Source organism: Ursus americanus, chromosome 9 (assembly GCF_024610735.1).
Source record: "Ursus americanus isolate L20-20 chromosome 9, mUrsAme1.1.p, whole genome shotgun sequence".
In the NCBI taxonomy this organism is placed as follows: domain Eukaryota; kingdom Metazoa; phylum Chordata; class Mammalia; order Carnivora; family Ursidae; genus Ursus; species Ursus americanus.
The window spans coordinates 2,665,381-2,690,927 of NC_142135.1; the positions used below are offsets into that span (position 1 = coordinate 2,665,381).

The window sequence follows — 25,547 nt, forward strand, 5'->3', positions numbered from 1 at the left end:
CACCTGCTGACTGCTGTCCCCTACTCCCCTCCTCATCCTTGAAGACACCTCCAGCTGCCTGCTGTCCCCCACTCCCCTCCTTGCTCTGCTCTGGCCTCACCTGCCTTCCTGTTCTTCCGGGGACACGCCATGTATGGTCCTGCCTCCAGCTCTTTGCCCTAGTTGTGCCCTGTGCCAGGAGCATTCTCTGTCCCCACACCATCTTATGCTGTCACAGACCTTTGCCACCTACCTAGGACTCCCTCCTGGCTCCGTCTGCCCGTCCAAACCCCACCTCCCTGGAGACCCACTCACCAGCTCACAAACACTTCCTGAGCACCTAGTAGACTCCATCCATGGCTGGGCTCTGGGTCCAAGGGAGCTCATGGGGACAAAAGCTCAGTTGTTGGCATGACCACAAAGTTGGCCGCAGCAACCAGGCAGTGACCGTGGGGGCCAGGCACCCACAAATCACAGCGCCAGGAACCGCAAGAGAGGCTCTCAGCCATCGAGGAGCCCCTGCCCAACTGGATCACCCAACACACTAAGGATCTTCTACCCTCGATCCAGTGGCCACGCAGATCCCCCTGCAGAAGGGGAGGTGAGTGGAGAGCCTGCCTTGTCCTGCACCATCAACAGAGCGTACTATACCCAGGAAGGAACAGTGGGGGGAGCTGAGGCCAGCCCCTGTCCCCAGGCCAGCCTCCCCAGGCTCTGGACTCCTGGCCCAGTGCCCCCCGGCACCCCTCCAGGCTTCTCCCATTGTAATGGCATCTCAGCAGGCCCCAGGAAGCCAGCCCCCGCCTCTGCTGCCTCCCTCGCGCTGGGCACGCATGCAGCAATCATCTTTTACAGACTTTTTAGTATCTTCTTACAGGGGAGGGGGCAAGGCCAGCAATGCTCAGATCTGGGGGCAGCCCAGGCTCTGCAAACCAGGCGCCCACACCTGGAGGGCAGCTGTGTGGCTAGGTCACAGACTAGTGGGCCTGGCATGCAGGAGGCGCTCGGGAACGGCCAGTGACCCTCCTGGGACAGGCCCATGGCCGCCTGTCCTCAGCCCACGGGCGCCACCAGAACAACCAGTCTCACCCAGGACTGGCTGATGGCCACGCCTCCAGCGGCATGCTCCTGGATCCCGGACCCGCCCAAAGCCCTGGTTCTCACGCTCACTTCCTCACGGGAAGGGTTGGGGAGACGCTCACCCTGCCCCCAAAACCCCAGCACGCTCTCAGGGAGGGCTTTGCCCATAAGGACCCTGTGACAGAGCCTGCCAAAGTGAGGAAGGAGTGAAAGGGGAGGGAAAGCAGTGAGGACACGGAGAGGACAGGAAGAAACCAGGCAGGGGTGCCCCTTGTTCCCCATGGTGGCCAGGCAGGGCCGTCTGACCTCCAGCCCAGCTCCTTCTGAAGGTGGGAGGCCGGGCAGGCGCAAGGCAGCCAAGGGTCCACTGGGGTCAGCATCCTTCCTCGGGCTGGGCAGGCCCAGCTGGCAGTGTCCGTGGGAACTGTCCCCAGGCCCAGCCAGCCACACTCAGGCCAGTCAGTGGGCATCGGGGCTGCCGCAAATGCCAGGGCAGCTGGGCACGTCCCGAGGGGCGGAAGCCCAGGCCCTGATCGCACTGGAGGCATGTCCAGACCTGCAGGCTGATCTGAGGGTCTTGAAGGGGAGGGTGGAGAGAACAGGGTCTCAGGGCCACCTGAGGGGTGGGACCCCTCCTGTCACCATCCATGCCCCCAGACCCTGCCCACCTCTCTACTACACCTCCCAACAGCCCCACCCCTCAGCCACACTCCCAGAGGCCACAGCCTCCACCTGCTCCCCGCTCCCCTGCCCCCTGGGTTAGGGGCCCCCTCCCGTGGCTCCCTGGACCCCACCCCTCCCTGACCACCACAAAGACCACCCACGGCTGAGGCTGGGACTTCAGGGGCCATGGCCATGCTGGGCCTCATCTAAGGCCTGCGTAGGGGGAAGGGGTAACAAACAGGCTGGATGTACAGATGGACACTTGACGGACAGCTCCATCCACACTCCAGCCCACGTGCCACTGGGGGCCTGGGAGCACCCAGCTCCGCCCCAGTCCATCCTCTGTGCTCCCCACCCCCCATGCTCCAGCGGGGACCCCCAGCCACTGGCTGTCCTCACAGGCCTGGGGGCCCCTCGGGACGGCCCTTCCGGTGACTTCCTGCCAGGGAGGCTGGGGGGGAGGGTAAACAAGGCCTCCAGATGGCTTCCTGCGGCTGCCCGGCCGTGGGAACATCCCAGCCGCCGAGGTCATGGAAGAGCCAGTGCGGGGGGGGGGGGAGGGCAGGGGGCTGTGTCACCCATCAGCAGGGCACCCACTACAGGCCTTAGGCTGCCTGGACACACTGCCCCCTTACGCTTCCCAACATCCCTGCGAAAGGGTTTCCCACTCCCATTTACAGAGGGGGAAACTGAGGCACCAGTGGTCACGTTCTGCCAAAGGCCAGAGGCAGGACCTCCTCTGTGCCCCTCTATCAGGCTCTCACCCCCCAGTGGGGGCAGGTCATCCCAGCCCCACTTTAGAGATAGGGAAAACCGAGGCCAGAGAGGGGCGCGTGAGCTGGTGGCTGTGCTGTGACGGGGTCCGCTCCCCACCCCCCACACGCACCTGGAGGTCCCTCGTCTGTAAACGAGGGACAGACAGTCCTGGCTCCAGGCCACTCTGCAAGGACCACACAAGCCCGGCAGAAGGAGCACGGGGCACGGCACAGCTGCCTCCCCTCCCAGCACGCTTCCCACCCTGCCGCCGCCGTGAGCAGGGCGCCCACCCCAAACACGCAGCCCCCACCTGGGGAAACGGCTAGCTGTGCGGAAGGCCCAGAGTGGGCTGACCACGGAGTTGCCCCAGAGACACTGTTAACTCCGGCCCCGAGCCCTGGGAGCCCCTCCCTCCTACTGTGATGCCCACATCCTTCAAGCCCAGGCCAGATGCCACCTCCTCCCTGAAGTCCACTCTGACTTCCTGCACACCACAGCCTCAAAGTCGGAGGGTCGCACACTCTAGGAAAGCGACTGCTGTCTCCTGTCTCCTGTGGGTCTTGCTCACCCAGGGGTCCCTCCCAGGGTCAGGACCACCTCTCTCTGCCTTCACCCATTTCCCAGCAGGGGCCAGTGCAGGTCTGGGCAGCCCCCCACAGGGCACAGGGAGGCGGAAGCCAGGCCAGGCCAGTAGCCTGCATTCCCCATCCCACTGCGCAGCTGCCAAGATGGAGAAGATGGGGGTGGGCACTGACTAATACACGTGGTTCCATCCAGACCCAGAGACCTGGGTCCACGGTGCCATCAGGACAGAGGCCCATTTCAAGTGACATGCAGAACAGCGCACACGGGCAGTCTGCTCCTGTGAAATCAGGCCGATGCCCAGAAGCCCCGAGCCCGCAGCAGTTACAAATTGCCTGGGCTGTCTGAATTTCTATAGGGAACATCACTACATCTGGATTAAACCATCACGACCTAGTGAGGGCCCTGTTTGAATGGCGCCCCTCCCCCCATGTGAACCCCGGGGCAGGTGGTGCTGTCTCTGCCCACCCTGCACAGGCCCACCCAGCCCTCGAGCACAGCATGACACCTACAGAAGCCAAGGCACCGAGGGCTGTGCTTCCTCAGGTCACAGGCCCTTGGTGACGGTAAACGGATGGCCTGGCGTGACCCGGTCACCCACAGCAGACACAGGGCAGGAAGCAGCAGCCGAGCTCAGGTGGCCAGAGCCGTGCCACCAAGGCCTGACCTCCCATCCAGTCTGCTGTGAGGTCCAGGGTGCGCTCCAAGCACCCCATGCTCCAGACAAGAAAACTGAGGCCCAGGACGTATGGGGGCAGGCCCGGGTCACCCAGAAAGACCCAGCAGAGCTGGGACCATGTGGAGGGGATGGAGAAGTTCCTGTGGAGAGCCCCAGGCATCCCCAGGCGCCCCCGAGTTCCGCATGGCAATTCCCAGCAGACAGGCACGGGCAGCCGGCCCGAGAGGAGCCGCACAGCCGACCCCAGCAGGGAGATGAAAGCAGGGAAATGTTTGCTTTGGCAGGTCCTGGGCCGGGCAAGAGCATGAGGAGGGGGCCCTGTCCCCACACCAGCAGATGATGTGGGGGGTGGGGTACCAGCAGAAAGGAGCACCCTCTGGGGGTGGGGGCAAAGTAGAAGAGGTCAAGCCCACCATGTGTAGCCACAGGGGCGATGATGGGACAGGCAGGCCGGCAGGGGGGAACCCTGGGTCGGGTGGCGGGGAATCCTCTGTACCCTCCCGCGCCTCTTCCAGGAAGCCTGAGTCACAAGAGGGGCCGCACGGCCAGGAGAGCGGCTGGGAGCACCGGTCCCATGGGAAGGGGACAGGGCAGGGCGGCCTGTTTGTCAGCCCGCCTCCACCGGCTGGGCCAGCCCCAGCTTTGGGGTCTCTGTGGCCAGAGAGGCCGTGGGAACGGGCTCCTACAGCTCCCAGGAGGGGCTGTGGGGACAGAGGAGCGGGAGAAGGCAGGTCAGAGCCCCCCGTCTGCGAAGGGAAACAGTGACCCCAAAGGAGAACTGGTCCGAAGCCAGACAGCCAACGACCTGTCATCGACTAAGTGTGTTCTGAGCAGCCATGCCTGGACTCTGGGGAGGCCCGCAGCAGCAGCCATCCTGACATCCTTGGCTTAGAGCCCTGTCCCAGCACATCAGCCCCCAGCCAAGCACCCAAGACCCCAGACCCTCTACAGTGGGCGCCGTCCTCCTGACGCTCCCACTTCTAGGACTGTCTTCAGGGAAGTCAGACCCACAGGCTCTGCTCCATCCCAACACCCCCGCTCTAGAACACTCCGTGGCTCCCCCGAATCTGAGTCAGGCTGCAGTCTCAGGTTCCCAGGCTTCCGTCCACCCACATCAGCAACGGTGCCCCCGCCTGGAGGCCCCAGAACCTCCTGAGGGACACGTGTGTGCTCCTCAAAGAGCACCAGGTGACTGGGGTGATTGCCCAGCTGACAGTCACTGACCGCGTCCAGCCCTCATTTGCTAGCAGATGACGGCAGTGGCACTCACCCCAAGGGTCATCAGCAGGAGGCTGGGACCCTGAAGCCACCTTCCCGGCCCAGCCCCTCACTCAGCAGACAGCTCCTGAGCACAGGACACAGGGCCCTCCTCCCTGCTGGCCTGCGGTGACTTGCCACGGTCCTGCGTCCTGAGCTCCTCCCGTGCAGGACTCCACCACGCTCGGGCTGGGCACCCAGGAGGAGCACAGTAATGGTGGCGGCTGGAAGACCCAGACAGAGAGGGGCCGGCGGCACTGGAAGCCTGGGGACCTACGGCAGGGAGATGAGCCGGGTGGACGCAGATCTGACGGCTGACAAGTCCCTCCTCGGCCCTTCTAGGGCCAGAACGTCACCCCAGCCATCCCATCAGACGGTCACCTCACAGAAGGGGACACTCAAGCTACCTCCGTGCCCACTGAGCCCTCACATCCAAAAGTGCGCACTGCCACCTGCCTGGCGTGAGACACGCGCCCAGCTTCGCCATCCTGTTCCCTGGGCTGCCCGCTGAGGCCGGGACGGGGACGGGCCCCAGACCAGGCCAGCGTAGCACAGCCAGGCAGCAGAGAGGTCACTGCGGCAGGAGCAGGGCCTGTTGACGCACCTCCCACCCAACCCCCACCTGGGCCAGCCTTCCAGTTTACCCAGAGGAACAGCTCCAGGCCCACCCAGGGCCTCGGTCACCAGGTCACAGGGTCCGACAGAAGGGGCCTCCCCACCTCCTGAAGACCCTGTGACCTCGAGAAGCGAGGAGCCCCAGCCCTTGGCTGTAGGACAGGTGGACAGCGCTTTCTGTTGTCGGCAGTGGGGGGATCAGGAGGGGGTCAGCAAGGGCCCTGGCACAGCAGGCACCCAACACACCCAGCAGTTGCCTTCTTGAGCCTCAGTCCCCACCGGTTAGTTGAGCTATCACCCCTGCCTCCCAGAACAGCAGTGGGGGAAGACATGGTCTGTGAGGACCTGCGCAGAGCCGCCTTCTGCCCCGAGGAATCTGCTCCTTCCCTCCAGCTTCCACAGTCCTCTCGGGCCTGGCTTCCTGGTGGGGAAAACAGCAGGGTGGAGAGGCTGAGCCCTGGGCCTCCCCCCCCCCCCGCCCCCCACAGAGGAGAATCTGCACACCCATGAGGCACACCCTTGGCCCCGGACTACACCACATCACGGGCCCAAGCCAGGGCAGGGTATGACGCGGCTCAGCAGGGACACGCCCACGAGGGCACAGCCACATCGGCCCTTCCTGGGGCCGCCCTCCCCACCGCCTGCTAGCCCCCACCCCTAGTGCATTTCTTTCTAGCACATTTATCCTGTGCGTGTGACTGCCAGCTTGGGCCGTCCCGCTTACAGCCGCTCAGGGCCTGGCACACAGTAGGCTCTCCAGTTTGCTGGCCGTGAGAAAGGAAGGCCTGACTGGCTGCTTAGAGCCAGATCCCAAACCACGCTGGGACCCTAAAGGTGCCGGCCCCGCTGAGGACCACAGCCCAGATGATGAGAACCCTCCCGCCCCCTGACAAGAAGGCTCAGAGCCATGGCCACGGTCCAGGGGTTTCCCCCGCACACCTTCTGAGTGCCAGGGTGGTGTCCACCCACGTGACTGAGCCCACACCTTCCCGCTCCCATTCTGTAGATGCAGAAACCCAGGGCCGAGGCATTGGGTACCTGGCAAGAAACTCGAAATCCAGGCCCTCCTGACTCTAGCTCAGCCTCCCCTGTTGTGCCTGCTGGTGTTGAGCCCCCCACCCATGGCACCTCCGGGACACCTCACCTTCCAAACTGCCTCTTGTCTGGAAAAGAAGCCCACCCACCTGGCTTTCCCCCTGTCCACCACCACGCCCCCACCACTGACTCTGTGTTGGCCAGCCACCCTCAGCCAGGGCCTAAGCTGGCACGGAGGAGACAGAGGGGACTCGCTGGGGTCCCCAGCCCCATCCTGGTGGTCAGGGAAGGTGTCCTGGAGGAGAGACAGGGCAAGGAGGAGCCAGTAGGCCAAGGAGACAGCCCAGAGGTCCCATCCATTCACCACCTGCATTTTCTCCCACCACACTGGCCACCTGGGGGGGGGGGTACGACCTGCCCTGACCCCCAAGCCAGTGGGGTCCTGAGGCTGACCCCCATCACCCACCTCTGATTCCAGCGTGGGGCCTGGCACAGAGTAAGTGCTTGGCAAACACTATGGGTTGTATTGGGGGGGTGGCCAGCTCCTCACAGGGACATTTGAGGGGCAGCCTCTCCCCCTGAACCGCCATGAGGGTGGCCTGGGTAGCAGTGGAGAGATACACATGCCTGCCTCAGGTTTGGCCCCAGGCTCAGTCTGTCCCGTTTCCTCCTTACAGCAGCCTGCAGGGTGGGCCAAACAGCACCCACTTTACAGATCGGCAAACCAAGGCTCTGGTTAGATCTGCAGGTGTGGTGGACCTGACGCCACCTCACTGGGCCTCAGCCTTATCTGAGAAATGGGGTTAATGACCTCATAGGAGGATTTGAGGTCATCCACACAGAGCTCTGAAGAGGCCCCTGGGCAAGACCACAGGCACCATCCATGGACCCCATCTGGTCCGCAGCCCTGGAGCCCACAACACCATGCTGAGAACCGAGAACTCGTGCCACCCAACCCAATCACCAGCTGCCCAGCCGCACCTGGGGGCGTGTGCAGAGCCACCTGTCTAATCCCTGCGCCACCTAGGATAAAGCTGCTGACCTGGTTCTGCAGCTGGGCTACTGCTTAGACAGGTAGGCACCGCCAGGCTACCAGCCCTAGCAGGGGTCTGAGCCGGCGGCAGACCAGGTACTGGGACCCGGGGCTCAGCCTCTAGCGACATCCGCTGCCATCCCGGTCCTACCGCAGGACAGGGAAGCCCATGCGGTTCTGATGACAAGAGCGTCAGAGACCAAGTCCCCCCGAACTATGCCGATGAATTAACTGAGCAGGGAATGAGGCAGAACCAGATCTTGGGCCGGACCTTCGGGAGTATGAACTGGGGACAGAGGTCACCCACCCCCCCAGGAACCGGAGCGGGCTCAGCTCTTCCAGTCGGGGGCGTCCCGCTGCCCGTATGGGGGGTAACGGCGGGCTGGGCCCGTGAGCTCGGCCTCCATGCGAGACCCTGCACGTGGCCGCGCCCAGGCCCGCGTTCCCGCAGCAGCAGCAGCAGCAGCAGCAGCAGCAGCAGCAGCAGCGGCCAGGCCAGGGCGCGGGGTCCTAGGACGCGCCCAGCGCAGGAGGCTGCCGCGATCCGCCTGCGCGCCCACGGCCCCACGCGCCCGCGCCGCGCTCCCCAGCCCGAGCGCGCGCCGAGGAGACTGACCTGGCGGTCCCGGCGCCGGCTCGACGGGCGGAGACAGGGGCGCGCGCGCGCGCACGCGGGCCGGCGCGCGCAGGCGCGGCCCCGGCTCCCGGCGCGCGTGCCGGGCTGTAGGGTCACGTGGGCGGCGCGGCCCAATGGGAACGTTCCCCACGCCGCGGCCGCGCGCGCGCGCCCCGGAGGCCCCGCCTGGACTGGAAGGGGCGTGGCCATGGGGACGGGCCGGGGTCTGACCTTGGCCCCTGGACCAGGCAGGCCAGCTGAGGCTAGAGAACTGCCAGGCCGCGTGGTGCAGTCAGGGCCCATTTGACCCAGAGTGAGGATGGAGGGGGCGAGGTGCACCGGGGCTGAGGAGGGGTCCAGAGGCCAAGAGTATTACAAAACTTACAGGTGCCTTGACTTCCCCACTTGTCCATGGGGGCTGAGCCCCAAATGCGCGGGCAGGGTTGCAGGGAGGGTGGGGCCTGGATATCGGTCACCCAGCGGCGGCATTGGGGTCTCCTGTACAGCGGACCCCTGGAAGTGGGCTCCTGGAGGTGGTCATCAGGGCCACGGGGACCTCACGTCCACGGGGTGGGCTCACATACAGAGGTGCCTGGTAGACGGCAGGCCCAACACTCGTCCATTTCTTTGTGCCACGTGGGCCGTGCCATTTCAGCCCCAGCCAGCCTCTGGGGAGATGTTTAAGGTCCCCACAAGTCCCCTTGGGGACTGGTGAGGGGGTCCCCTTCTGGACCAGCAGTTCCTAGGGAGCTGGTGGCTAGGACCAGTGATGGCCTGTGGAGGAGACCTGGGACAGAGGGGGACCAGAGAGGTAGGCATGGAAACAAGTAGTTACACACAACACTGATCATGGTCTGGGTGAGGACCTCACCTGTGTCCCCAGCTGTGTCCCTAGCATTCACACCAGCATCTGGCACACATGTGCTCATGCATAGATGGGGGCAATCAGAAGGTGCCCAGAGGCCCTCAGTTCCTCCCTAAGAGTTAGAAGAGGGGCAGAGGACAGGGCCTTGCAGACCTGAGTTAGAATCTCATTCCACCAGTTTATTTAATCCCTTGAGGTAAGGACCATCATTCTCCCTATTTTGTAGATGAGACACAGGCAAGGGTTAAGCAACTTCCAAAAATGACACAGTAAGTCAGGAGTTCAGACCTCCGACGTTTAACCACAAAGCTGGGGCTCCCTGCCCTTGGTGCCTTCAAGCAGAGAACTACAGGCAACATCTGGGGTACATTCCAGGTTTGAAGTCCTGGGAAAAAGGAACCCTCCACTGCAATGGGGGTCTCAACACCCACCAAGGCAGCCCATTGCCCATTTCACTATGGGACTTTTGGGTCCATTTTCATTGTTAGTATGTTTCTAATGTTTGGCTTGACCCAGCCAGGGGTCCCTGCACCCCTCCCTGACTTGTTTCAAACTCTTCCTCCTCCCCCTCCCCAAATCTCAGTGAGGTTTCTATCCCGGAGCCCTTTGCTGTGAAGCAGGGGTGTGGCCTCCCCATGGGCTCCCAGATGTCTTGTCCATCTCTCTGTGCCTGGCATCAGTGCGGGCAGGGAGGCGGGGGATCCTGCGGCTCTGGCCCCAGACGCTCCTGGAGTGCGGGCCTTGTGCCTAGACACTCCCAGTGAGCCCACACCATGCCCTGCGGAAGAAGGACCGTGTGCAGATGAGAAAATAGAACTCGGTTAAGGCAGAGTTGAGTTTTCACCCAGGTCCGGGGAGGCCAGGGCCCGCACGCTGCTGTGAGTGGGATGGGCTGGAGAGAAGGGGAATGATCATGGTGGGAAGGGCTGGCTCAGAACTGACCTCCTTTTAATGCAGGAAAACACGTGGACTGAAGAGGTGATGGCTGAGCAAGGGACAGGCAGAGTCAGAATCCAAGCCTATAAAATGGGCAGAAGATATGAACAGACACTTTCCAGTGAAGACATACAAATGGCTAACAGACACATGAAAAAATGTTCAAAATCATTAGCCATCAGGGAAATTCAAATCAAAACCACACTAAGATACCACCTTAACGCCAGTTAGAATGGCAAAAATTGACAAGGCAAGAAACAGCAATTGCTGGAGAGGATGTGGAGAAAGGGGATCCGTCCTACATTGTTGGTGGGAATGCAAGTTGGTACAGCCACTGTGGAAAACAGTGTGCAGGTCCCTTAAAAAGTTAAAAATTGAGCTACCCTATGACCCAGCCATTGCACTACTGGGTGTTTACCCCAAAGATACAGACGTAGTGAAGAGAAGGGCCATATGCACCCCAATGTTCATAGCAGCATTGTCCACAATAGCTAAATCATGGAAGGAGCCGAGATGCCCTTCAACAGATGACTGGATTCAGAATTTGTGGTCCATATATACAATGGAATATTACTCAGCCATCAGAAAGAACGAGTTCTCAACATTTGCTGCAACATGGACGGCACTGGAGGAGATAATGCTAAGTGAAATAAGTCAAGCAGAGAAAGACAATTATCATATGATTTCTCTCATCTGTGGAACATAAGAACTAGGAAGATCGGTAGGAGAAGAAAGGGATAAAGAAAGGGGGGGTAATCAGAAGGGGGAATGAAGCATGAGAGACTATGGACTCTGGGAAACAAACTGAGGGCTTCAGAGGGGAGGGGGGTGGGGGAATGGGATAGACCGGTGATGGGTAATAAGGAGGGCACGTATTGCATGGTGCACTGGGTGTTATACGCAACTAATGAATCATCGAACTTTACATCAGAAACCAGGGATGTACTGTATGGTGACTAACATAATATAATAAAAATATTATTATAAAATAAATAAATAAAATAAATAAATAAAACAAAAATTAAAAAAAAAAAAAAAGAATCCAGGCCTGAATGCCAGACTCCAAAGTCCTCCCTGGGACGGGGAATGTTGCATGGAAAAGATCCCATCCCCACCAACTCCCTGCCAAGCACAGTGGAGAGGAGGCCCCCCTGCTGGGGAGGGGCAGCACTGTCGTGGAGGCTCCAGACTGCACAGGGGCCCATGGGGCGGGCAGGATTAGCAGATTAGCTCCGAGGAGGACAAAGATGAGGTCAGTGCTAAGTGGATTTCCAGAAAGCAGCCTCCAGCCCAGCAGGCCTGACCCCAGAAGCAGCAGGGCCACAAGGAGGGGCCGAGAGCCAGCCCCAGGGACCGCAGGTGAGCCGCGGGCCTCGGCCTCGACGTGTGAGCCTCCGCCAGGGGCTGTATGCTTTAACCTCTGCTTGCCTCGGCTTCCTTACCCAGAGAGTGGGGCCACAGCGATCGCTCCAGCCTCAGAGGGTAGCACGGGGCTTGTTAGTCGGTGCCAGGTTAGTTCTGTGTGGCCCTGAGCAGGTCCTCAGTAAGCGTTCTCATGACTGTCCTTCGAGAGCCATCCTCAAAGAGCTTGTGGTTTAATGCCAAGGCAGGAGAAAGCAAAAGTTCCGTGCAGGTGCGAGGTATATGCGTGCAACAAGAGAAGGGCCTCAGGAGCTGACGCCCCGGTGGCCGTGTCACACCCCTCTGCCCCCTGCCATCTCAGCCACAGTGGCCCATTCTGAGTGCACCCCGACAGCGCCTGACCCCCTGGGTGCACCGAGCCCTAAAGGCGTGAACACCCAGGACAGGCCTTACCAGTGGGCACACACCCCAGCTTCCGGTCTGCGGGTGAATCTTCACGGCGGCATCTGGAACACTCCTCAGAAGGCCCCAGAAGCCGTGAGACGTCTCCGCAATGCCCCTGTGTGTCGGCTGTCCCGGGCCGCTCCCCACCGGGCATCACCCCAATACTCCTGCACCCCAAGGCCCCACCGCAGACTCTGCCGCCAGGGCCAGCGAAGGAGCCGCTGTGTTCCAAGTAGGAAGAGGAAGCCAGACGTGGGGAGCACAGGCTTGTGAGTGAGGGAGCAGCGCGAGCCATGTTTGTTTCTCTCGTTCCCAATTTCCGGTCGTACTATCACGTTACTTAAATGATGACAAATTTTCTTTGGGTATTAGCTAGGCGTTGGTTAACAAGTCAGCTCAGACCCGGCAGCCCGAGCCACCAGTCGTCACCGGCCTTTCTCACTGGGGGGTGCATGGGCTCCGAGCAGCTTGGCGGGGCGGTCCTGCGGTCCTGGCTCAGGCTCTCCCGTGTGCAGCAGTCCCAGCTGGGGCGCTGGGGCTGCACCTTCGGAAGTCCCACCCGAGGTGAGAGGACCTACTTTCAGGCTGGCTCGCCATCCTGGCTGGCCCCCCGTGCTGGCTAGTGGCCCGGTCCCTCCCTGTGCTGGGGGAGTCCTCACAGCACCGTGGCTGGCTCCCCAGGTTGAGCGATCCCAGGGAGCACGGTGGTGGTTGCTGTGCATTTGTCACCAGCCTCCGGAGTCACACGTGGCCATCTCCCATTGGTCACACAGGCCAGCCCCGAGTCCGTGTGGGAAGGGCAGGGCCACTGACCAGGGGGCAAGGGCAGGAAGAACTCAGGTCCCTGCAGGGGAGGCAGGGGAGGCAGGGGACCGTGTGAGCTGCAGTCCCTCCTTGGGGGAGAGTCCCCAGCTAGACCAGGAAGTTCCAGCTGTTCCGCCCTGTGCTGTCTTAAAACCCTGCCTCTGACCCACACTTGGTGAGTGCTGGAGCCAGACTGCCCTGGGGGCTGCAGACTGGAGCCAGGGAGCTCACCCCGACAGCTCCCCAGTGACAGCAGCCCGGAGCACCTGGGGAGGCCCACCAGATCTGGGAATCGGGAAGGGGGTGTGCTGGGCATCAGAATTTCGAGGAGGCTGCACGCCAGGCAGAGTCAGCCCATTGAGTCAGGAGGAGCGCTCCAGGGTATGCGAGGGCCTCCCTGAGGACAGCCACAGCCAGGTGCGACCCCCACCCAACCCTGAGGGCCTGGGCCCATCTGTGCCCGCTGCTGCACCTGGTGGGCTTCCAATTCTATACCTAGGCCCCTAGTGCAGCAGGCCAAGCCCACATCCCCGACTTGGCACAAGCCACGTCCTCCACCAAGGATGGTGCAGAGGAGACCATCAGAGGCTGGAGGGACCCCCTTGACGAGGGCTCCCGCCAGTGAACAGGCCCAGACAACCACAATGCCCGCGTTCCCGATGCCCCCCCGGGGCAGCAGGAGCTGGAAGGCTTGCCATGGGCCTCTCTGGGCTCCAGCACGCCTCACGGACGCCCTCTCGTGGTGTCTGTGGGAAGAGCGGGCAGCGCGGGTGTGAGATCTGGAAGGTCATTAACACTTCCTGGCAACAGTGGGTCCAGGCCAGGGAACTCAGATGGGACTGGGGGTCCCTGACCACCTCTATCCATGGGACAGGGACTGCATGAGCCCTGGGACTGCAGAGGCCACCGTCAGGCCTCCCCAAGCCAGAAGACACCATCCTCCACATTTGTGTGTGTGTGTCTGTCTCCTCGGGATCTCTGGTCCACTCACTGCCCAGGTCCCGGGTCCGCTGCATCCCCAGAGGCAGACGTTCAGGGTCCCGAGGAGAGGCGCACCCCCCTTTTCCCCCGCCCCAAGATGCAGAGACCTCAGAAAGCTTTGGCAGGCGGTGGCCACCAGGGGGCAGCATGGCTTGCCGGAGCACCAGCTTGCGGTGGTCCCTCTGCAGAGGTGGGGAACCCACGACTTATCACACCCACCACCTCACACCGCCTTGGGTTGCTGACCCCCTACCCCCCCCCCCTGCACAGTAGACTTTGTAGGGAGGCCGAGCCTTCATTCCCAGGAAGCTGCCATGGCTGCAGATGTGACCTAACGATGTAGTGAGTTCCCTGTCACGGGAGTGTCCAAATATTCTACGAGCAAACACGAGCTCATGAGTTTGCACCCTGCACTACCACTTACCAGGAGAGCCCACAAGGACATTGGTTACAGCTCCCTGGCCTGGAAGAGTGCCCACCGTCCACTGGGCACACACCCCGAGTGGCCCCAGCCCTCCAGGTCCCCGTCTGCAGGTTCTGCAGGTAAGCCATGGGCCCTGCCCTCCAGGGCAGGCCGACACTCGGGGTCTGGGTGACATTAGCATGGGGCTTGCAGGATACTGCAGGCCCCCAAGGCGGGCAGGGCAGCCCAGACAGGGGAACGGTGCATACGAAGCTAGAGGTGCAGAAACACATGGCACATTGGGGGCATGTAGGCAGCCTGGTGCCACCAGAATCGGGGCGAGCACTGAGTCGTTGTGCCTGGACAGCAGAGGGCCTCGGACACCATGCAGACGTGTGCAGGCTTCACTCTGTGCGCACAGGATGTCCTTCAAGGGCTCAGGCCTCGGCTTCTTAGCGGTGGTTCCAGGGTTGCAGCGGGCAGCTACTGAGAACTCAGCCAGGCCCTGCGCCAAGCACGTTTCCTGCTGTGTCTCCTTATCCCCATTTAACAGCCAAGCAAACCGAGCTTCAGCAGAGGGAGGAATGTGTCCAAAGTGAACAGCAACGAAACGGAGGAGCCAGGGCAAACCCAAACCCCCCAGTACTGATGCTCTTAGCCATCCCCTGCCTGGGTGTTGAAGACACATTCGGGGGGCACCCCATGGGGGAGGGGGAACCAAGGTAGGGCAATGGCCCAGGAGAGCGAAGACCCAAGTGAGCTCAGGATGGGATGTGGGGGTGGGGGCTCCCACATATCCCCAGGACTTAGCAAAGAACAGTGGGGGTGGGGCTCCCACATTTCCCTAGGACTTAGAGAAGAACAGTGGGGGTGGGGCTCCCACATTTCCCCAGGACTTAGCGAAGAACAGTGGGGGTGGGGCTCCCACATTTCCCCAGGACTTAGAGAAGAACAGTCAAGAGTGGACCCCACTCTTGGCAAGGTGGTGAGCACCCTGTTCTTGGAGGTAAGCAAGCCCTATTGGGGGCTCCTCCAGCTTCAGGGGTGCCCCCGCTGGAGACGAGGCCAGCCTACTGCCCTGAGCACTGCAGCTTCAAAACTGCTCTTGGAGAATGTTCTTCAGAATCGGTTTACAGGGAAGAGGAGGGACCAGGTGCTGCCCAGCCCCACCTCGCCTCTGCCAAAACACAGCATTTTACAGTGGGCGCCCTCACCTGGCTCCAGGCCCAGGGGGAGGGCCCCCCCCGGGGTAGACAGCCCCCCCACCTGGGCCCCGGGAGTGTTTGGAACGGAGCAGCACGCTGTGGTACACATCACACTTGTAAAATTCTTTAGCAGCAGATTTCTCTTTGCAAACAGAACACCCCAGGGAAGCCCAGGTTATTGCTCTGAATTTATTCACGATTCCATGAGCTTCAGTTGAGCACCTACTGTGTGCCTGGCCTGTGCCAGTCCCCCTCCCTGGATCAGGAAGGGGACCGTGACAGGAAGATGCCAGGGAGCTCGGTGAGCATAACTGAGGGCAGCGGTGTCAGGTCCCTCCATACAAAACACACCTCATCATCTGACACCCCCTGATTGTTTACACCCCCAGTTCTCTGTGGGGGAAATAGACTTCAGGAACAACCAGCTGCAGAGAATAACCGTGTACAAGACCCCCCATCAGTGTACAGGAGCTCCCCAATCCGTGTACAGGAGCCCCCTAATCAGTGTACAGGAGCCCCCAATCCGTGTACAGGAGCCCCTTTAATTAGACCTTCTCGCAGGAACGTACGTACAGGAGGAAGCACAGCACAGTCGGGGTTCGGCACCACCCAGGGGCTCCGGCTGCACTGGGGGCCTTGGCCTGACTTACATGCAGGCGCAGAAAGAGACTAAGCCCGATCACGAGTATAAATGGGAAGGGCCGGTGGTCGGTCCTGGCTCTTCTCGTGAGGACGTGAGGGGATGACCTGCTCAGGTGGGGGGGGAGGGGGCCAGAGGAAGGGAGGCGAGGGTCACAGGTGACAGACCGGCGGGTGACAGAGCTCAGCAGGGAGGCGCCCAGGGGTAGGCGTGTGCCCCAAAGCCTGAAAGCAGGATGCCAACCAACCCTGCCCACGCGCGTGCCAGGCAGCCCGGCTCACGACCGCCCACGGCCGAAGCCACCTGGGGTCCACCACCGAGGGGAGGAGACACCAAGGCCACGCGTCCGTCCAGGGCAGGCGGCCGCAGCTGGGACGTGGGGGGCAGGGCCCGCCTGGCAAGCAGGCTGCTGATCCGAGCGGTCAGACACGGGGGCGGCTCTCCCAGGCCAGCGTTCACGTGCAGCAGCAGGACAGGCGGCTCCACCGACACAGAGCGGATGAGCGCACCGCGGTATAAAGGGTCGTTTGATGGACGTAAGTTTCTCCTGAACAAAAACAGGGCGATGATGTGGGCAGGGTGGCGGACGGCCTGGGAGCCCCTGGTCGTGCCACTGTGTGTGACTCCTCCCTCCCAGGTTCTCGGTCACCATCCCACCCCTGACACTAGGCGTGGCTATGCCCCGGACATCAGCCCTTGGAACCGAGCGGAAGCCGCAGGGCACCTCCAGGCCGTCTCCCCCACAGCAGTGACCTGACACCTCGTGTTGAGGCATAGCAGCTTCATGTGGTGGCCGAGGCTTTGTCACTTGGGGTGCCCAGGACAACAGGATCAAGCACCCCCACTCGCACTCCTCCCCAACGTGCAATAGACACACTTTCCCGGCACACTTTCCCATCTCACAGCAGTTTGGATCGAGAAACACGGATTCACCGTTCAGGCCACCGAGAGTCAGGGCCGTGTGGGTGCAGCGTGTCCCTGGCTGTCCTGAGCGCTCACCACCCCACACAGATGACGTGTGAGCAGGGCTCTCGGCGGGGCCACGGGCAAGACAGGGTGGCCTGAGCGTCCCAGCTAAGGGAGCAGCCACAGCAAGGCCCCCGGGGCGGATGTGTGCCCAGGGAGTTCAGGGACAGTCAAGGAGCCAGTGTGGGTGGACCCAAGCCCACAGTGGAAGACCCCCTGCACCCATGGGGCCACCAGACCTCCAGGAAACAAAGGTTGTCCTTGTAAAGGGCTGGGAGCCCCTAGCAGCCTCAAGCAGGGACTGGCACAGTTGGATTTAAGCTCCGGGAAGATGCTCCAGGCCATGTGGGGAATGGGCACTTCCAGGAACAAGGAAAAGAAACCAGGACCACACTGGCTTCCTGGGAGGGAAGTTATGATCTCACACATCAGGAAGCACAAAGGGAGGGTGGGCTCCAGGCACAGAACCATCTGGACTCAGGTTGTGCTTCTCTGAGATTCTACACCCTCATTCTCGATGGGTTTCCCTCATGGTCACAAAAAGGCTGCCTGGTTATGTAGGGATGGGAGAAAGCACAGAACCCACAGGCTGCCTCTGGTAGAGTCTACCTGGCCTAAATCAGGCTAGACTTGCCCACCTGGGAACCAACACTGGCTTGGGGGGGGGCGGGGGTGGTCTCTGATTGGTCAGAGAGTGGTGGGGTAAATCCCCCAACCCAGCCCTGCAAAAAAGAGCCTGGAAGCTCAGCGCTCTCTGGAAACCAGGAAGAGCCCCGGGAATCTGTCCGCCTGTGGTCCTGTCCAGTCACCTGCCATGGCTCTCTATGCCTGCAGGGTAGGGTCCAAATTCTTGAGCACAGCTCCCACCTGTGCTCCTACATGATTCCCTCTTTACAATGACCCTGAGAAGTCCTTACTCTACAGGCGAGGAAACGGACACCCAGAGAAGTTAGGTGATGTGCCCAAGGCCACACAGCAGTTAAGTGGTAGAGCCAGTATTCTCACCCAGGTAGCCACCCAGAACCTCCCTCGCCTCCCACACTGCCTGCACTCCGGCCACACCCCTCCCTGGACAGCACTGCCCAGGCTGTCCCCTGCTGGTGATGCCTTTCTCTCCACCACCGACTGGTTTCTTCCTCCTCAGTCTTCACAGACAACCGATTCCGATGTCACCTCCTCCGAGAAGCCTTCCTGGGCTCCTCCTCTGGGGGCGGGGGGAGCCCACCTGGAAGCTGGGGCCACATCTCAGGCCTGTCTCTGGCCTGCAGGGTCCCCTCTGAGCCACCAAGGAAATAATCTGGGGTCTCACCTATGAAATGCGGACACTGTCAGGGCTGGGGACAGTGCCTCCTGAGACCCCGTGCAGAAAGGAGGCCTGAAATCCCCCCCGCGGTCCCCACACTCTCTCTGGTCAGAATAAACTCAGAGGCCTCCCTCCCACACCTGGAGTTTCCGCTGACACTGTAAACACATGGAGGCAACGGGAGAAGTGTCAGCCGGCCTTAAACAAAGCCGCTTGCCGGAGATGAGGTGCAGGCCGCGGGCAGGGGGGGCTCTGGCTGGATGGACCGAAGCAGGATTTAAACAGGATTTGATTTACAGAGGGGAAAAATAATTATCTACAAGGCCTCGGACAAAGTAAAGTCCATTTGTTTTGAAGATGGGAGGATGGGAGGATGGGAGGTTGGAGGGACGGAGGATGGAGGGATGGAGGATGGAGGGACGGAGGATGGAGAGACAGAGATGACGCCCAGCTGAGACTAATGTCAGGCAGGGACTAAGCATCAGCCAGGTTCTAGGTTGGAGACTGGGATCTCCGCAGGCTGATAAGCCGGTGTCCACTCTGACCAGCATCCCAGTGTGCTGGCAGGAACCAAGGTCAGCCCAGTGACAGTCACCCCCAGCTACAGAATCACTGGGGAGGTTTGGTTAAATGCTGGTTCCTAGGCTCTTACCCAGACCGTTTGAATCTGCCTCTCCGGGGTCTACGCATGTGTAGCTGATCAACTTCCCAGGTGATGCTGATACACGCCTATGCATTCGACCCCCCACGGCTGTGAGCTGGACCCTGAAACACCTGTTTTCTCATTTACTCCTCACTGCGGCACCAAGCACAGTCCACGTCATACAGATGAAGGGAAAGGGAGGCACGGGGAGGCTGAGTGACTCGCAGCAGATAGGAGACAGCAGGGCCAGGATTTGAATCGGAATCTGTCATCCTAAAATATCCCCATCACCTCACCTGAGGCTCCATCCCAGTCTCTCCAGCCTCCAGGGACCAGGCTAGAAAGAGAAATTGGCCCCAGAAGGAGGGCCCAGGGAATGGGGGCAGAGAGGCACCTGGAGAAGGGGCCACTGAGCCCCCAACTCTGTATGACAGCAGAGGCTGCCTGACCATCCGCAGGGAGGGGACAGGACCGCACCATGCCTCTAACCTATACAGGGTCTCAGATCCTTGAAGGCCCTGGCAGACCCTCACGACACAAACACAATCTCACGCACAAATTCTGGGGGGTCACAGAGCCACTGAAACCACCCAAGACCCCAGATCCAGACCCCTGAATGAGAGGATGCTGGACAGGCCTCCTAGCTGAAAGAATGGAAGGTTCTAAGAACTTCCTCCTGGGGAGAATGTTTTTGAATTACCTGATGGCCCACCTGCCCACACATACAGATCCAGGCAGAGGCCGGCCAGTGGCCAGGACCCAGGGGTCCTTTCTGTGGTCTAAGAGAGGCACCCCACCTCCCTGCCCATGCCATGCCCAGCCTGCCCCTTTCCCAGACGCCATCTGCTTCTAGACAGGACACCTCCTTGAGCCCACACCCCCCCACCTTTCTCCCTGCCTCAGAGGACAGGAGCCCCCCACCCCCAGAGCTGGCCATCAGCTGTGACTCCTGCTGAGTCCTACTCCTCCTTCGCCCACCTCACCAGCGGGGTCTCCCCAGGAGGGACAGGCCACAGTCCCACGGGCTGCAGCCGGCTGACTGGTGGGTGTGGGGAGGCTGGGAAGGGACTATGTGGGGCTCTGGTCCCCTCCCCCAGGGCCTCCAAGGCAGCCCCTTTTCTGTTTCCCGCAGTCGGGTCCGCAGGGCAATTTCTTCAGACAAAACACTCTGATGTCCGAGCTTTGGGGGCTGTGGGGTCCCCTGCCCACTTGGGACGGGGTGAAGAGTCAGTTCCAATACCCAAGCACTGATGCGGGGTCTCTGAGGGCCTGTCTTCTGGGGCCTCCTGTCCTAAGTCAGCCAAGAAGAGCTGTTCCTGAATCAGGCCAGGTCCCATCCCTGCCTGGGGGTGACCATCACTCCCCCATGCTCCTTCCAGCCACCCCTGGGGCTTCCCCTCCCTCCCCCTCCCCCCCACCGCTGGTTGGCAGCACAGGCTCTGCCCTGTTAGCAGCCCCGGCACTGCGGGGCGCTGGGGGGGGGCGGTGGCATCGGGGGGCTGTGCTGGAGCCACCCTCCCCATCACCACCCCCACTGTCACCATCGCCACCACGCCCACTAGAGTCCATGCATCCGCTGACCAATCTCCCGGCCAGATCCAAGGCCTCCGTGCCCACCCCCTCCCCCAGAGAAGGGCCTGGAGGGCAGGGACTTGGGGGGGGCACCCCATGGACAGGACTCGAGGCTCATTTCTGGAAAGTGGATGGGGAGGGGCCAGAGCCCAAGTCCGCTCCAGCAGCCCAATCCTCATTCCCCCCACTGACTAGCCCCAGTCACCCAGGTAGGGAGGGGAACCAGATTGCTGGCCGTGAAAAGGCACCCTTGACCATGGGCAGCCCTCCAGACAGCCTGCAAACAGGACCTGGCCCCACCCTGTCTCTCACGCTGCCCCAGGCTTCAACCCTCTCCAGCCCTTCTGCCCACCTGACCACCGTCCGGGGCTGGCCTCCGTCCTCCGGCAGGCCCTCCACAGGCCGATCCCAGGCGCCAGCAGCATCACGGGAAGAAAGAAGACAGCTTGGGAAGGGCCTCAGGTAGGACCTCTAGCACCTCCCTATTCCCCACCAGGAAGAGAAGCCTCCCCGGGGCAGAGTCAGGGCAGGACCCAGAGGTCATGGGGCCAGCTGTGATGTGTGAGATCCCTTCTTAAAAGGTGCCAGGGTCTGATGGTAGGGTGGCGCGTGCCCAGGCTGGGTACCCTGACTGCTGATTCCCACCAGCGAATGAGCCCTAGTCACACGCTGAGCCTTGATCCTCTTCACAGACTGAATCTGATCCTGGTTACACTGAGCTCTGACCCTGGGCATCACTGAGCCTTGATCCTGGTCCCACTCTGAGCCCTGACCCCTCCCCACCTGACCCCCCACCCACGGCCCCATGAGTTTGGCAGGGCTGAGGGATTGTCACTCCCTAGGCCCAGTGAGCAAGCTGAGGTCCCAGGCCTTGAAGCCCCAGCCCTGGCTCCCACAGCTGGCCAGTTGCCAAAGTGGGACCTGAGTCCAGGTGTTGGACTCTGAGTCTGGCCCTGGAGCCCTCTCACCAAAGCTTCTGAGGACCTGACAAGGGCCTTGGAGGGGCCACAGGAGAGAGAGGGCAGCCTCTCCTAAGCAAGGGCCTGGGGCCGGGGTGGAGAGGCCCTGTCCCCATCACTGACAGAGGCTGATGCCTGGCAGGGGTGGGGCGGCCAACCTCCCAGGAGGCCTCTGGGAAAACGGCTCAACAGAACAAATGATTTGGGGGTCAGGTACTCCTTCGTGGTGAAGGACCCCACCCAGCACCCCATCAGCAAGGCTGCGGATCCTGGTGTGGTGGGGAGCAGACATCCCAACTCCCAGGATGGGCCTTCCCAATGGCAGGTCGCATCTCTCTAACGTGCAGGAGACAACCAGAGCCCAGCTGCTTCAGTGAGCCTCCCGGGGCTCATGCATTTCTGGGGTTCAGATTTTCCAAAGACAGTAAATGTACACACTGTATGAGCCGAACACCCCCACGCGCTGGAGAGCCCCCTCCACCAAGCACACTGACCATCCCGCTGTGGGACGTATCGGGATCACACTGAGTGGGAATCCTGAAGTTTCCAAATACCCTCAGGCTGGCTCCAGTCTGCGGATGTCACAGAGGCTTCGTGTCCGATGGACCGGCACACTTTCCCATCTCACAGCAGTTTGGATTCAGAATCCCGGGGAGGGGTGGGTGGCTGCGGGGCCAATGGGATCCGGCCTGCACCTCAGCCCAGGCTGCCCGTTGGCTGGTGCCTGCCCGCTGCCTGACACTCCACGCCAGCCGACCCGGAGAATTGGCACCAGCTTTCCGGAAAGCCACCATTCTGGCCAACAGAAATAGCATCCCTGCCCATTCCCACCTGCTGGGCAGTGGGCCGTGTGGAGGAGGCAGGGGTCCACCTGGGCTCCTGCCACCCCCCGTGCCTCTTCAGCTGCAGGAGGGGCTCCGTGCAGAGACATGGGGGCCCACGTCTGCCCAGTGCCTGATTCAAATTCTGACTCCGCCACCCGTTAGCTGGGTGGCCTCAGGTCCCTGCCCTCTCTGAGCCTTTGTTCCACCAATAACGAGGAGGGCAAGATTGACCAGGCGTCCCACCCCACCCAACCAAGAGGGGGCTGCCTGGCACTTCAGAAGCAACGGCAGGAGGAGCAGCCCTAAAACCCAGCAAGATAAGACAAAGCTGCAGCAGGAGAGAATGTGGTTAGACGCTAGGAAGAACTTCCTGCTCAACCCCCCCCCCCAGGAAGGCTCTCTGGGGAATTCTGTAAAGGCAAGAGAGAGGCCCAAGTGCCCATGATGGGGCCATGGTAGCCTAAAGCCCAGCCCTACCTGCCCATTTTTTAAATGAATGAGCAATTGCATTTATTGAGCTCCTACTGTATACCCACGCAAGCGCTGAGTGTCAGAGAGGGAGAAACAAGTAAAATTCTGGCCCTGCGTGGGAGGAGTTGAACATCCAGTTGGGAACAGACTTGGCAAGCGATGCAGGCCCGTACCGCCCTCAGGATATTGGCCGAGAGAAGTCAGCAGGCAGGGCTTCAGGGAAGAGGCGGCCTTGAAGCAAGGGTGGGCTTGGATCTAGAAAGAAGTGGGAGGGCATTCAAGGTGGAGAACAGTAGGGGTAAATGTGTGGAGGTCAGAAGGGACTTGGCCTCCCCAGGGAGTGAGGAAATGCCCCAGGGTCTGATTTTCTGTCTGCAGTTGGGAGTGGAGCCGGGGGCCCAGGCCCCAGGATCTTAGAAGGTTGGAGTCACAGAATCTGAGAACCAGTGCCATTTAGAGCCTGGGGTCTCTGTGTCCCCACACCTAAGAGGTCATGAGTCCTCCTGCCCACCCAGTACCAATTCCCATGCAGCAGCTCTGGGCTGTGCCCATCTGGGCTCTGTTTTGGTCACTCACGGTGACGGGGAGCTCACTACCTCCTGGGAGGGAAGGTGGACAGGGCTGTATGAGAACCATGGCTGCTGTGGCAGCGTCCCTGCTTGCACACCGCCCATCCCTGTCCCTGCTCCCACAGAAGCCTCAGCAAGGCAGTTAAGGTCGGTTAGACTCCCTGGGCGTCCAGGGCCGTGCCGCCAAGGCCTGCTGAACAGACAGACACACACAGACGCAGCAGTTCCGGTCCCACGGGGCCGTCCAGAGGCCAGGAAGGGCTGAAATAGAAAGCAGGTCCCGAGGCCCTGCAGGGGACGTGGCCGGCTCATGGCCTGGGTGGGCCGGTCTGGCTCTGCTGAGGAAGCCACCGCCCCGCCCAGCCCGGCTCTGGGCAGCTGGGGAGCCTGGCTCTCGGCCTCCAGCACCTGCGCATCCAGCTGTCCGAGGACAGGGGCCTGGACCTGCAAGACCCCTCAGACCCGGCGCTGTCTGCCGTGGGGGTAGTGCCTTCAACACCGTGCCCAGAGTGGGTTCCTGAAGCTTCTGAGCGAAGGCTCTGCAGGCCTGGCCTAGGCCAACCCCCTCCAAGCTTGTGACCTTGGGCAGGGGACTTCACGGGTCCTCTCCGGCAAACAAGTGTGGGGACAAGGGCGCCCCACCAAGGGTAGTTTGGAGGACACCTGAAGTGCCCTGCACACGGCAACCGCTCGATAAACAGCCCCACTGCTGTGCCTCGGCCACTGCTGCCACGTGACCGACCCCAGGACCTCTGTTTCCAAACCACAGGTCATGCCCCTGCAGGGGGTCAGCTGAGCGGGGTCACGACTGGCACTGCCTCTCGCAGAGCCCAGGACTTACTGGGGGATGAGCAGCGCCCTCCCACCATGTCCCCAGACCCCAGGATGCTGTGGGGAGGGACTGGGGCTTAGGCCTCCTTTCACCTGTCCCTAGAGCCCACATGGCCCCAGTAGCCCCTGCACCGGTCCTGCCCCCTCCTCAAGCCCGGGTGTAGAAGGTCCCAGGTGGTGGGAGCACCCACCTCCGGCCCGAGAGCTCCCAGTCCCCATCCTGAGCCCTTGGGAGCGCTGTGTGAACCCAGGGGAGGTGGGGGGCTCAGCCTCCTCCACCTGCAGGGATGGGGCAGATGAATTGAGCTGGTCCAGGCACAAACCTGGAGTGGGGCACACGGGAAGCCCCCAAACTGGTAGCCACATCCCATCGTCCTCTCTGCCCCAGGGGAAACCGGCCGTTCTCCCAACATCTCCAAGCTGGTCCTGGATGGGCTCTCTGGGCCCAGGAACCATCAATACGCACCCCCACCCCAACTGGCTAGCAACAGGTGAGGGGCCAGGCCAAGGGGGGCATGGGGACACACAGGGGGAGCACCTGCCCAGACTATGGGAAGGCTCAGAGGGGGCTGAAGCAGCTTCTGAATTTGGAAAGCAGAGCCCCGCTCCTGGACTTGGTTTGCTCACCTGTAAAAGGTAGGGCCGACTCGGTGGGCTCTGCTGTCATGCCAGGCAGAGCCAGGGTGAATCCTGGGATGGTCTGTGGGGCCAATGAGGAGCTCCCGCCCCTTGGGCAAGCCAGGTTAGGAGGTCTGGCCCAGGGAAGACTCAATGTCACCCGAGCCATCTCCTCTTGTTTCCAAGTGTCTCCTCCACCCAACGCCATGGCCCGGCTGGGTCCACAGGAGGGGCCAGCTAGCATGCACCCCCAGGAGGACTCGATGTTAACCGTAAGGCCGGACAGTGGCGTGCATGCACACCTGTGTGTGCACATGTGTGTGTCATGCACGCGTGTGCAAACATACAGGGTCTGGAGCAGGGCCAGCTGCTGTGTACGTGCCCAGCAGGGGCGGGGTGAGACTCCTCCAGCAGGCCCTCCTGGATTGGACCCACTCCTCAGAGACCTGGGTCTCCACCTCAGCCTTCTCATAGCCAAGCCCAGCATCTCTGTACCTCCTTGTCACTCCTCAAGGGGCCCTCCCCTTTGTTCCGCAGGGCCTCAGGACCCCTGCCGGCACCAAAAGCCCACCCTGCGTCCCACCCTAGGCCCACCAAGAACCAAGGCCACAGTCTCACTGAACCCACGAGGATGGCTGTTCTCATGGTCCCAGACACTGAGTTTAATGAGAGGTTGAACAACACTGCCTGGTCTCCCGGGTGGCCTATGGGCCCAAGAGTCAGGGCTGCCATGTGGCTGCTGAGGGGAGCCTGGAAGCCCAGGCCCAGTTGCCACCAGGATCTGCAGTGACCTGTTTGCTGTGTGGCATTGGGCAGGTTTCTATCCCTCTCTGAACTTCAATTTCTCCACCTGTAA

At 61.5% G+C, this 25,547-nt stretch overlaps 1 protein-coding gene across 1 annotated transcript in view; it reads right to left on the reverse strand.

The window, feature by feature from the left end:
- PTP4A3 (protein tyrosine phosphatase 4A3) overlaps positions 1-8,411 on the reverse strand; it is a 33,865-nt gene extending 25,454 nt beyond the window's left edge. The window contains exon 1 of the mRNA XM_087864562.1: positions 8,296-8,411. The gene's annotated coding sequence lies outside the window, so the exon portion shown is untranslated. The remainder of the gene's footprint in view (positions 1-8,295) is intronic.
- Positions 8,412-25,547: the final 17,136 nt, after the last annotated feature.